Raw genomic sequence first — 14,398 nt, 5'->3', positions numbered from 1 at the left:
GCCAAGTTGTTAAGGCACAGATTACTTAGGAACTCAAGGCTGTGTGGGCCCATTTCTCAAGTGATGGGATGGTCTGATACCTTGAGGCATCTGTACTGGGAAGAGTGGGGAGGGCTTAGTGAGAGGGTCTGCCACTGAAAATGGCTTCTGATGTGACACTGCTAGTATGAGCAGACATGTGAGTCGAAATGATGGAAATGGGGGTCTCAGTAAATTCTTTCCATATCTGGGCACCCCAGGTGGGCTGGCCTTTGTATGAGAAAATTACCCCTTTGTCAATGGGCAAACCAAACCCCGAGGCCAAGGGCAACCACCCAAAAGTCTAAGAATGGGGATCTGTGAAGGGCCCCTTTGTATGGCCTCCTCGAGTGCTGGGTGGACATCCCAGACCCATCACCTGGGCTGAGCGGGGAGCCCCCTCCCTCCTCCACTGGTGAGGTGCCCGAGGCTGGCAGGTGGAATGCCCTGACCTCCAGCTACACTGCATACAGTGGTGGTGCTTCTATCCCTGAAGAACAGCAGCTCCCCATCCCTCCCAGACAGTTAGTCCCAAGGGGCTACCAAGTAACCACAGTGGGGGAGGTGGGGCTGTTACTTCCTCAAGTCTCATAGGCAAGGGGTTGAGCATGGGGGGAGGCACACCCTCTTGTAATTTGGGAAGGCCTTTGACATCAGGTGTAGCCCTGTCCTGAAGCTGCCATTTCCATTTTACCTAGGAGGCATCCATAGCCATGCCAAGCTTCCCCTGGGCACAGCTAACCTAGGACATGACAGGAACCTGTGGGTCTGGAGTAGTACTGGGAGGTGGCTAGTTAGGGCCTCAGTTTCTGACGAGCCCAAGAGGATGCCAAAAGCTGGCACTCTCGGGGAGTATCTTGGGCTGCTGCTGTGGGTTGGCACTTATTCCAAAGCCACATAGGAAGCCAGGTAGATGCCTGTGTGGTCCAGAGACTCCGGGACGCATAGTAAGAGGTGGCCAAGGACTTGACTGGGATTGCAGGACAGAGGGGATGAAATCTGTGGCTTGTTGGAGTGACTGCTGTGTGGCTTCTAAAGCCCACTATTGGGCTTCATTCCAACACCAGGGTGGAATCTTGGATGTGATTGCATGTAGTGGGTGAAGAATTAGAGACGAGGGGTGTGTTGCCTCCAGAACATGAAAAAACTTAGTGTGTGTTTTACCTCGGTGTGTTGGGTAATGTAATGTGAAAAATTCATGTGTGACTTCTGGGAGGATTTCTTGGCCCTTAGAGGACCTGATGATGCCCCAGAACTTGGCAGGGGAGGCTGGACCTTGGGTCTTGGGAGGGGCAGTTGTCCACCCACATTGCTGCTGTCGCTGGTCTGTGAGGGCCTGCAAATCTGCCTGCCCTGCTTCCTCAGAGAAACCCTATGCCCAAGGTCCTTTGTAGAATGCCACTTTCCAGCTGTACGATATTTAAATCCTGGCGACAGAGGTTATGTATCCTTGCAGGACCATTGAAATATCCCTTTGGGAGCCTCCTAATGTATTTGGAGCCCTTTCCAAAGTGAAAGCAGATTGGGCCTGGGATTCCTCTGCTGCTACAGAGAGGGCAGCAGAAATGGCAATGCTCCTTTCTTTCATCAGTGGTGGCTTCAGTACCAGCCAAATGGGTCTTTAAAGGGGAGGTTAATGTGGGATTAAAGATTCCCATCTGGACCATCTCACTCATGGCAGCCGTGGGCCTCCAGTGCCCTCTGTAAGTTGGTCCTGTGGACTCTTTCCATCCTGACCAGAGGAGGAAGTCCCTGGCATCCATTTGGCAAGTCCCATTAGGAAGCCATGAACCTGGGCTTATTCCAGGTGGCATGGTGTTATGTCAGGGCATCCATGCCCTCAAGAGGGAAAGGGGAACTGGGGGACACCCATTTGAGGTGAAGCGTCCACTCATGACATCTGAGTGGGTTTGTGCAGGGTTGATGCTTTTACCAGCAGTGGACTGTAAGAGGAGAGCTCTCGCTTTGGGGACTTGAGAGGGAGCGCCTGGAATGACGGCCACTTGGGCCCTGGTGTCTAATAGAGCCAAGAAGAACAGTGCATGTTTCCAGAGTGGTACAGAGATGCTTGTCCCCAGAGGTAGGACAAAGCCCAGAGAAACCAAAACACCTCTGACTCGAAGTCAGCCAGATTGGGACTTGAATTCATGTGCCAGGACTTGAACCAAGCTAAAACCCATACTGGGACTTGAACCTACAGTCTTTTAATTAGAATCACTCATCTGGTGTCTGGACTTACTGAAGTTCAGGTTCTTTGTGTCTCAGCAGAGAAGGAATTCAGGGAGAGACAAAGTAATAGGCAAGAAATAGATGTTTTAAGATAGGAGGCTTGTGAAAGACGCAAGCAGGCAGGCAAGGAGGCTCTGCCCCAAGGATTAGGTGATCTGCATTTTTATAACCGAAGAGGAGCCGGGAGTGGGAAAAGACCACCTTCTTCCTGGTTCTTGGAGTTGACGTCAGGCTTACGTCATTAGCTCCTCCTACATATTGGACCCTCTGAGGTCAAACTAGGACTGTCATGGTGCTTATTCGAATCAGCAGAAGGTTGGTAACAGATGCTAAAATACGTTGTACTATCTCGGGTTTCTATATAATAAGGATCTCCTACTTTGGAAGGTCATCCTTCCCTTAAATTCCTGTCCTTGGGCCTAAGGATCATTATTTTGCTGAACTTGCATGCAGACCTCATTTTATCTTTTACTTAATGACCTGGGGCATATCTCGTGCTTTTACTTACGGTTTTATAGTTAAGCAAATCTGCTTCATTCCACAATGTTCTGATAGGGTTTTTGTTCTTGTTTTCTCTGTGTTTTTTTATGGCTGCACCGGCAGCACAAGGAGGTTTCCACGCTAGGGGTCCAATCGGAGCTACAGCTGCTGGCCTACGCCACAGCCACAGCAACATCACATCAGAGCCACGTCTGTGACCTATATCACAGTTCACGGCAATGCTGGATCCTCAACCCACTGAGCAAGGCCAGGGATTGAACCCACAACCTCATGGTTCCTAGTCAGATTTCTTTCTGCTGCACCATGATGGGAGCTCCCTGATAGTTTTCTTGAGGGATTATTAACTTGAAGTGGTCTCCCAAAGTTCCCTAGGTCTCCCTCTCTACCTATGGTTCCCTACTCCACCCCATCACAGGGAGCTGCCAGAGAGGTTAGAGGGCAGCTATGTGGCGAGGGAATGGGTGGCAGAAGGGGGCTGTAGATGGGACAACGCTCGTTTCAGGGCTTGGAGTTCCGAGGCCAGCTGTCCAGAGAGTAAGTGGCCAGGAACCTGAGCTGTCGTGAGACCAGTGGAGCTTTGCCTGCACAAATGACACCCTTCCCCCCAGGAAGCCCCAGGAGTCCACATGAGTAAGTTTAACTCCAGCCACACAAGGATTGGAAAGTCTCAGGGCGTGTGAGGCCAGTAACCTGGGAATGTTTAACCTTTCGCATGATTCCTACTCTCTTTTCTCCTCTCGCAGACAGTAGAGCTCACAGCCTAGGGAACTGCTTTGTATCCTGCAGACATTAGTAATGAAATAGACTGCAGACCTCAATGTCTTTCCTTAGCTCCGCACCCATTTTCACTGCTCCTATTTGTGGCTTTCCCTTTGGGCTTATTCTTTTTTGTCTTCTCTAGCTAAAGGGGGAGGGGGAGGTTACAACCCCCTAAAAAGAAAAGATATCCTGGGATTCTCTTGTGGCTCAGTGAGTTAAGGATACAGTGTTGTCGCTGCAGCAGCTGTGGCATAGGTTTGATCCCTGGACCGGAGACTTCCACATAAGCAAGGCCAAAAAAGGCAAAAAGAAGGAGTTCTCATTGTGGCGCAGTGGTTGACGAATCCAACTAGGAACCATGAGGTTGAGGGTTCGATCCCTGGCCTTGCTCAGTGGGTTAAGGATCCGGTGTTGCCATGAGCTGTGGTGTAGGTTGCAGATGTGGCTCGGATCCCGCATTGCTGTGGCTCTGGTGTAGACCAGCGGCTACAGCTCCGATTTGACCCCTAGCCTGGGAACCTCCATATGCCGTGGGAAGCGGCCCTAGAAAAAGCAAAAAGGGAAAAAAAAAAAAAAGACAAAAAGATAAGGTATAGGAGTTCCTTTTGTGGCTTAGTGGTTAACAAACCTGATTAGGATCCATGGGGATGTGGATTCGATCCCTGGCCTCGCTCAGTGGACTAAGGATCTGGCATTGCCATGAGCTGTGGTGTGGGTTGCTGACGTGGCTCGGATCCTGCATTGCTGTGGCCGTGGTGTTTTCTGGCAGCTATAGCTCCAGTTTGACCCCTAGCCTTGGTACTTTCATATACTGCAGGTGCAGCCCTTAAAAAAAAGTATATTTTCAAATAACACTGTTGGAAACTATGTACAAGAAAAAAACAAGAGTATGAGGAAAGAGGGGGCATGGAGCAGCTTTTCACAAGAATAAGGAATCTGCTGCACTGAGTGATGGTGTGAAGATATGGTGATGAAAATAAAAGGAGCAGCAACTGGCATCTTGATGCCTCCCACTGACAACAGATCAGGAGAAGGATGGGGATGGTGTGTGGGGAGGGACCATGCAGTCTTTGGAGGGGAGGGAATAGAGGCTTTGAGATCTGTGGTCTCTCTTACTCTTTCCTGCCCTGCCTCACTCTCCAAACGTGGAAGAGCTGATTCCTTTTCATGAGGTCATGGAAGTAACACTAGAAGCTCTGTTCCATGTGGAATAAGCCATGGGAACACTCACGGAGAAGGCACATCCCGGCACCCATGAGAAGACCCCACTCATCTCTGGTGATGCAGGGAGATGCCAAAGTGTGGTGATGCTGCCACAGCCTCTGGTCTCCTTCCAGCCAAGCGCAGAAATGGAGAATTAGGAGAGGATGCAGTCGCAGAGGCCTTAACACAATTGAAACTCCCCAGGGCAAAAATCTGAATCGCAAGAAAAGGTCAAGAGTAGATGTGATCAAGCCGTCTGCTTTGGACTGAACATGTCTCCCCAAAAGCTATTATGTTAAAGCCCTAGCACCCACATGAGGATATGGAGAAAAAGCAGCCATCTGCAAGGCCCCAGGCAGCATCGCACCAGGAACTGTATCAGCTGGCACCTTGATCTGGGACTTCCAGCCTCCAGAAGTGTAAGAAACCAAATCTCTCTTGTGTAAGCACCTCACACTAGGGTGTTTTGTTAGGGCAGCCTGAACAGACTAAGACACAATCCTCTGCAAACTACGTTGTATTTTTTCACATTCTGTCTCCCCAGTGGAAATAATACTGGTGGCATTTTCTACTGTATGCATGGTTTTCAGCATTTAATCCTCTTTAGTTAGCGAAAATTTGTGTTAAAATGAGGAGGGAGAAAAAAAAGAACTAACCCGCCTCTAGTGCCTATGAAATGCCAGGTACTCCAGGAAGCAGCGTCCATTGCCACTTCATACTCTCATTGATCCTGTGACGTGGCACTGCTTTTCTCTCCAAAGATCTCAGCCATAGAAGAGATCTAGTACATGAACTTGAGTGCTGCTTCAAGGCAAAACCAAAGCCTTCTTGACTTTCCCCACACTTACAAGTGCTTATGAAGTCCTTTCAACATTGTTGGGACTTGTTTGAGGATGTCAGCTCTGTCACGGTTATTATTTTGCACAGAGAAGGGAAGGACTTGGTGAGAATGTGAAATTCATGCTAACGGCTTGCCAGCTTTACTCTGGGAAGCAAGTTCATGGGCAGATGATGGAGGTCTCAGCTCTCTGCTCAACCAAGCTCAGTGCTACTGAAACTGAAAATACTTATGACTTGCATCTAGCCAGAACCCATACTGGGATTCAAACCCACAATTTTTTAATGAGAACCACTCACCTAGTGTCTGGACTGACCAAAGTTCAGGTTCTTTGTGTCTCAGCACAAAAGGAATTCAGCAAGAGACAAAGTGATAGGCGAGAAATAGACACATTAAGATAGGATGCTTATTAACAAATGCTGGAGAGGATGTGAAGAAAAAGGTACCCTCCTCCACTGTTGGTGGGAATGTAAATTGGTACAACCACTATGGAAAACAGTATGGAAGTACCTCAGGAAACTAAATATAGAACAACCATATGATCCGGCTAGTCCACTGCTAGTCATGTATCCAGACAAAACTTTCATTGAAAAAGATACATGCACCTTTATGTTTATAGCAGCACTGTTCACAATAGCCAAGACATGGAAACAACCTAAATGTCGATCAACAGATGAATGGACTGGGAAGCTGCCATATATACACACAATGGAATACTACTCAGCCATAAAAAAGAACAAAATAATGTCATTTGCAGCAACATGGATGGACCTAGAGACTCTCATGCTAAGTGAAGTAAGCCAGAAAGAAAAAGACAAATACAGTATGATGTCACTTATTTGTGGAATCTAAATATGGAACAAATGACCCTATTTTAAAAAAACCAAAAAACAAAAACAGAAGAGCAGACTTGGGGTTCCTGGAGGTGGGGGGAGAGTGGGATGGATGGGCATTTTGGAGGTTTTGGGGATGCAAACTGTTATATTTGGAATGGATGGGCAATGGGACCTTACTGTACAGCACAGGGAAATGTGTGTGATTGGGTCACTTTGTTGTACAATAGAACTTGATGAAACATTGTAAGTCGACTATATTTTAATAATAATAAAATAATTTTTTTAAACAAGATAGGATACTTGTGAGAGATGCAAATGGGCAGGCAAAGAAGCACTGCCCCAAGGATCAGGTGAGCTACATCTTTATAATCTAAGGAAAGTGGGGAGGGGGAAAAGACCACCTCTTCCTCTTTCCTTAAGTAGAGTCAGGCTTACATCTTTAACTCCTCCTTCATGTTGGGTAAGAGAGTATGTGACCTTAGGAGGTCAAACTAGGGCTGTCATGGTGCTTATTCAAATCAGGAGAAGGGTGGAAACGTATGCTAAAATATGTTGAATCATCTCTGGTTTCCACATAATGAGGGTCTCCTACCTGGTAATATCAGCCTTCCCTTAAACGTCTCTCCTTGGTCCCAAGGATCATTATCATGCTGAACTTGAATACAGACCTCATTTTATCTTTCACTTAATGACCTGAGGCATATCTTGAGCTTTTGCTTATGGTTTTATAATTAAGCAAGCCTGCTTCATTCTGATGGGTTTTTTGAATGATTATTAACTTGCAGTGGTCTCCCATAGTTCCCTTGGTATCCCTTTCTAACTATGGTCCCCTACTGGGACTTCTACAACCACCTGTATAACTACCCTCCTCCATCCCTATCACTGCCTCCATCTTAAGTGAGCAAAGGGAGGAAGAAGAGGGCCAACTTGGAGATCTGGATTTGCTTCTCTGTTTCTCCTTCCTCTAAAGAAGAAAGGGTCCTTCCAGAGGGTGTGGAGTAAAGGGAACCCTCCAACACTGTTTGTTGGAATGTAAGTTGGTGCAGCCACTATGGAGAACAGTGTGGAAGTTCCTTTAAAAACTAAAAATTACTGTAATGATTCAACAATCCCTCTCCTGGGCATATATCCAGAAAAGACAAAAACTCTAATTCAAAAAGGTGCATGCACCTCAATGTGCATTATAGCACCATTTACAATAGTCAAGAAATGGAATCAACCTAAGTGTCCATCAACAAATGAATGGATAACAAGATATAGTATATATAATGTGTGTGTGCATACACACACAAACACACACACGATGGAATATTACTCAGTCATAGAAAAAGAACAAAATAATGCCATTTGCAGCAACATGGATGGACCTAGAAATTATTGTCAGAGAAAGACAAATGTGGTATCACTTGTGTGGATTCTAAGACTTCAACAAATGGAATTGTGGGAAGAAGGGGAGGCACAATTCAACCCATAACACACAAAATGGCTTTCTGGAGCTTCTGCAATGTACTTGATAGATGAGAGTTGTAAAGGGAACAGAAAGAAAGTCATGGCCTTCAAGAAATGGACATTTGTGCCTTGGCTTGTAGTAGGCTGAGGTGGCATGGAACTTGTCATTGTCTCACAATTTCAAGTTGTTTAAGAGATGACAAATCTTGTGACAGGACAAGGAAAGAAATCCATGCCAGAAGCTGAGAAAGAGAATCAGCATGTTCGGGAGCGAACTTAGGGCAGGACTGGGGACACTGGTACTGCACAATAGTGTGGTGCTCAGCTCCTTGAAAGTACTTAATTTCCTACAAATCTTGTTCCTCTGTTTGCATTGACCCCTTAGTTCTCATCACCAACAGTTCCTTCGGAAAATGAAAGAGCTGCCGAGACAAAAACCAGATTATACTCTGTGGAGTGTTTAACTCAAACACACGGTGATACAGGACACCCTAGGAATTTGGGAAAAGCTCTTGATGGGGCAAGGACAAGGCAGGAAAACCAAAGAATATATGAAGATGGGAAGACATGCAGGAGAGGTTTTTAAACCCAAGGAGAAGTAGATCAGTGGAAAACAGTGAGAAGAGCACTCCCGGAAGTTGTGCAACCTGCCCAAGTTGAGCTGTTGGTTAAAGCTAGTCAGTCCTCCAAGGACGGGTTAACTTGGGCTCTCCTCTGGGTACACCTTGCCTTCAGCCTTCAGTCACCGTGTTTGGCCATGACAAGCTGGTCTTCACCACTTCTGCCTTTCTTGCTATGTCACTTCATTTCCAGGGGATTACAAGCAATCATGGTTTCTGTCATTTTATTTTTAAAATAGGTTGATTCTTATTGTTGCTTCAACCCTCAAAATAATAAATAAAAATTGATAAGAATTGTTACTTATTCTGGATGCTGTGATATTCAAATACATTTTTTATTCAGTCCATGTCCTTGCATACTAGGAATGATAACATAAGAATAAGGATCACAACATATGTGGCAGCTGTGACTGGTGACACACATGCAAATGTTAGATGTACCCAGGGTGGGATGGGGTGGGGAACCTAGCCCAGACTGGAGAGTTGGGAAGTGTCCCAGAGGAGATACTGAGACATTGGTTGCATTAGGTAGATCATGGGTCCATTTGGGATGCTATCACCAAGTACCAGACATTGGGTGGCTTATAAAAAACAGAAACTCATTTTTCATAATTCTGGAGGCTGGAAGTCCAAGATCAGGGTGCCAGCATGGTTGGGTCCCAGTAAAAACCCTCCTCCCAGTTCTAGACTGATGACTTCTTACCATGTTCTTACCTGGTGGAAAGGGCAAGGGATCTCTGAGTGTCTTTTATTTTTTATTTAAATTTAACTTTTGTTTTACATTGGAGTATAGTTGATTTACAATGTTGTGTTAATTTCAAGTATATAGCAAAGTGATTCAGTTGTGCATATACATACATTGATTCTTTTTTCAGATTCTTTTCCCAAATAGGTTATTATAGAATATTGAGGAGAGTTTCCTGTGCTTTATAGTAGGTCCTTGTTGATTATCTATTTTATTTTTTATTACAGTTGATTTACAATATTCTACTTCTGCTACACAGCAAAGTGATCCAGGTATACGTATACATACATTATTTTTCCCACATTATCCTCCATCATGTTCCATCACAAGTGCTTAGATATGGTTCCCTGTGCTGTACAGCAGGACCTCATTGTCTATTCACTCCAAATGTAATAGTCTGTATCTACTAACCCCAAACTCCCAGTCTATTCCCCTCCCTCCCCCTTCCCCTTGGCAACCACAAGTCTGTTTTCCATGTCCATGAGTTTGTCTTTTTTCTATTGACAGGTTCATTTGTGTCATATATTAGTTTCCAGATATAAGTGATATCATATGGTATTTGCCTTTCTCTTTCTGACTTACTTCACTTAGTATGAGAGTCTCTAGTTCCATCCATGTTGCTGCAAATGACATTATTTTGTTCTTTTTATGGCTGAGTAGTATTCTGCTATGTATATGTAACACATCTTCTTTATCCATTCATCTGTCGATGGACATTTAGGTTGTTTCCCATGTCTTGGCTATTGTGAGTAGTACTGCAGTGAACATAGGAGTGCATGTATATTTTTCAATGAAAGTTTTGTCCAGAAGTGGTATTGCTGGCCAGTTCTATATCTGGCCTTCTGAGATATCACCATACTGCTTTCCATCTTGGCTGTACCAATCTATATTCCCACCAACAGTGTAAGAGGGTTCTCTTTTCACCCTCTCCAGTATTTGCTATTTGTAGACTTACTAGTGATGGCCATTCTGATTGGTGTGAAGTGGTACCTCATTGTAGTTTTGATTTGCATTTCTCTAATAATTAGTGATGTTGAGCATTTTTTCATGTGCCTACTGGCCATCCATATGTCTTCTTTGGAGAAATATCTATTCAGGTCTTCTACCCATTTTTCAATTGGGTTGTTTGTTTTTTTGCTGTTGATTCATATGTGTTGTTTTGGAGATTAAGCCCTTGTCAGTTGCATCATTTACAAATATTTTCTCCTATTCCATATGTTGTCTTTTTTGTGTGTATGGTTTCCTTTGCTATGTGAAAGCTTTTAAGTTTGATTAGGTCCCATTGGTTTGTTTTTGTTTCTATTTCTATTGCTTTGGGAGACTGACCTAAGAAAACACTTGTACGGTTTTTGTCAGAGGATGTTTTGCCTGTGTTCCCTTCTAGGAGTCTTCTGTATTATTTTACATTTAAGTCTTAAAGCAATTTAGAGTTTTATTTTTGTGCATGGTGTGAGGATGTGTTCTAGTTTCTTTGACTTACATGCAGATGTCCAGTTTTCCCAGCACCACTTGATGAAGAGGCTATCTTTTTCCCATTTTATATTCTTGTGTCCTTTGTTGAAGATTAATTGACCACAGGTATCTGGGTTTATTTCTGTATTCTCTCTTCTGTTCCAATTGTCTGTATATATGTTTTTGTACCAGTACCACACTGATTTGATTACTGTAGCTTTGTAATATTGTCTGAGGTCTGGGAGAGTTATGCCTCATGCTTGCTTTTTTTTTTTTTCCTTAGGATTGCTTTGGCAATTCTGAGTCTTTTATGGTTCCATATAAATCTTTGGCTATTTAGTATATAGTAGTGTGTATATGTTAATCCTAAACTCCTAATTTATCCCTCCCTCTGCCTTGAAATTCCTCTTTGGTAGCCTCAAGTTTTCAAAGTTTGTGAGTTTGTTTCTGTTTTATAAATAAGTTTATCTTATCATTTTTTAAGATTCCATATTTAAGTGATATGATATTTGTTTTTATCTGACTGACTTCACTTACTATGATAATTTATAAGTTCATCTATGTTACTGCAAATGGCATTCTTTTGTTCTTTTTTATGGTGAGTAATATTCCATTGTATATATGTACAACATCTTTTTTTATCCATTTCTCTATCTGTGGACATTTAGGTTGCTTCCATGTCTTGGCTGTTGTAAGTAGTGCTGCTATGAACATTGAGGTGCATATATCTTTTTGAATTATGGTTTTCTCCAGCTGTATGCTTATATATAGGAGGAATTCTGGATCATTTGTGGTTCTGTATTTAGCTTTTTTTTTTTTTTTTGTCTTTTTGCCTTTTCTAGGGCCACTCTTGTGGCATATGGAGGTTCACAAGCCAGGGGTCCAATCTGAGCTGTAGCCACCAGCCTACACCAGAGCCACAGCAATGCCAGATCTGAGCCATGTCTGTGAAATACACCACAGCTCATGGCAACACTGGATCCTTAACCCACTGAGCAAGGCCAGGGATTGAACCCGCAACCTCATGGTTCGTACTCAGATTAGAGCCACGACGTGAACTCCTATATTTAGCTTTTTAAGATACTGCCACACTGCTCTCCATAGTGGTTACACCAACCTATACTCCCACCAGCAGTGTAGGAGTGTTCCCTTTTCTCCATACCGCTCCAGCATTTATTGTTTGTACATTTTTTGATAATGGCCATTCTGACTGATGTGAGGTGATATATCATTGCAGTTGTGATTTGCATTTCTCTAATAATTAGTGCTGTTGAGCATCTTTGCATGTATTTTTGACCATTTGTATGTCTTCTTTGTGTAAATGTCTATTTAGATCTTCTTCCCACCCTTTGTTTGGGTTTTTTTTGTTCGTTTGATATAGAAGTGCATGAGCTATTTGAATATTTCAGAGATTGTTGGATATCCTTTATAAGGATACTAATCCCATTCATGAAGCCTCTACTCTCATGACCTAAGCACCTCCCAAAGACCCCACCTCCTATTACCATCATCTTTGGGTTTAAGTATTTCAACATAAGAATTTTAGGGGAACCCATTCAGACTATAGCAATGGGTGACAAACTTCTTCTGGAAAGGGCCAGCTAGAAAATGGTTTTGGCTTTGCAGGTGGTATGTTTTCTTCCACAACTCCTCAACTCAGTCATTGTACTATAGACACAGCAGCTGTAGACAGGGTATAAACAAATCAACATGGTCGTTTCAACTAAACTGTCTTTATGAACACTAAAATGTGTTTCATATCATTGTCATGTGCTACAGAATCATATTTTTTAACCTTAAAATGTGAAAGCCAGTCTTAACTTATAGGTCATCACAAAAGCAGATGGTAGGATGGACTGAGCTTGTGGCATGGAGACTACTGACCCCTGAACTAGATGGAGAAGTCGGCAAAGCATTATAAGGAGAGGAAACAAACAGCTCATGAGAAGACATAGGTGTATTTGGGAACTACAAGTAGTCGTTAATGATTAAATGTTTTGAGGTAAAATGATGGCTCTCACACAAACATTAATCAAACATGTGCCAAAGATTTTATCTTATCCTAATGATGGAACCAGTAAAATGTTTTAACCAATTCAAAGGGAAATTTTTCAAAAACATGTATATAAGCCATCAGAAGTGCTGGATTCAATTAGTTAACATATATGCAGAAATGTATCATCAATTGCCTCTCCTCAGGACATATTTCACATCTCTATGGACAAGAAGTATTTGCAGTAGAACTCTAAGACTTACTGAGTTGTAAAGTAGCTCAAAGATCATGAAAGACATAGACAGCTAGGAAGAAGGTACTACAAGAGAACACCAGTAACTTTTTTCTCATTTCAAAGATTTTCACTAACAGAACAATGTAAATCAACTATAGTGGAAAAAATAAAAAACATTTAAAAAGGAGAAAGAAACAAGCTACAGAAGGAAATACACATATGAAGTAAAAAAAAAAAAAATGGGGGGAAAAAAAGCTTGACACAATTTTTCCGGGCAGTGTGATGAGAGCGAAGGGCTCTAAGAGGATTCTGTCCCTCTTTATCCTGATGGCCCCCAACAGCCTGGTCTTTATTACTCCTCCTTCTGCTTCCTTGTTACATCAGTTCATGTCAGGGGAATCAAAGGAAATGCTTCTATCTGTGTAACCTTTATGCCTCAGGATCCACATGTGCAAAAATGAGGATAACTTAGTACCTACTGCACAAGGTTGATGTGGGAATTAAATAATTAATTAACTTGTTTGTCCTTCCACTTCTCTCTGGACTCACTGAAACCCTGAAGTGTGCTAGGGTGACATTGTGCCTCAAAGCCACCACACCAAGGAACGAAATAAAAGAGGTGGGGCCAGTCACCAGGGCTGTCAGAGTGGGAAAGAGGGAGGAAGACCCTAGACTGGTGTAGGGTCTAGATTTTCATTTTCTTACCTTGAGGGCAAAGAGTTAGAACTACAATTATCCGTGACTCTGAGTTAGCAATTTTTGCACAGAAATGACACAATGTTTACCCATTTATCAGCAACTTGAAACTTAGCGCATGTCAAAACTTTGCTACAAGTATTCAAATGCATTTTAAAAATTCTGATAGGAATTGTAAAGGTTCATGGATGGACTCGAGTCCCCTGGCTCTCTCTTAAATGCCCGGTGAACTGCATCTGCCTCACTCTCATAACTGGAACCTTCCAAGGCCAGTGCTGAGGTGGGAGGTGCCAGGGTTATTTCAGACCCAGGCCCTTGTAGGTGATAAGGATCTCCTGGTAAGCAGAGGAACTGGGAAAGTTGGTTCTAAAAGAAACCAAAGAGTAAACCTACCAGGGTTCTCTCCCTGGGCAGGGTGACTCTGAGGGAACACAGTCCTGACAGGGAGGGCTTTGCAGCCTCCTCACTGCCTGAAGACTTTGCCAGCAGGCCCACACCCATGTGTCCTCTGAGTTTGGGTGGCACGTATCCACTCCAGGAAGCATTGTGATCTCAGCTTCATTCATGTTCACGGATCTTCTTTTAATTATTTTATTAGCGTTGAATTACAGTGTTCTGTCCATTTCTGCTATAGAGCAAAATAGCCCAGTCATACATAGATATACATTCTTTTTCTCACATTGTCTTCCATCACGTTCCATCACAAGTGATTGGATATTTTTCCCTGTGCTAGACAGCTGGACCTCATTGCTTCTCCACTCCAAATGCAGTGGTTTGCATCTACTAACCCCAAACTCCCAGTCCATCCCACTCCCTCCTCCTCA

General features: G+C 43.5%; 1 protein-coding gene across 1 annotated transcript in view; it reads left to right on the top strand.

Moving 5' to 3' along the window:
* Positions 1-14,398, top strand: part of LAMB4 (laminin subunit beta 4) — a 149,355-nt gene that overhangs the window by 5,871 nt on the left and 129,086 nt on the right.

Source organism: Sus scrofa, chromosome 9, assembly GCF_054392235.1.
Source record: "Sus scrofa isolate SSC_HxYL_T2T_F1_AM1 chromosome 9, Sscrofa_HxYL_maternal_Yorkshire_Landrace_v2.0, whole genome shotgun sequence".
Lineage (NCBI taxonomy): Eukaryota > Metazoa > Chordata > Mammalia > Artiodactyla > Suidae > Sus > Sus scrofa.
The sequence above is the reverse complement of the archived record's forward strand: the minus strand, read 5'-3'. Positions and strand labels throughout refer to the sequence as shown.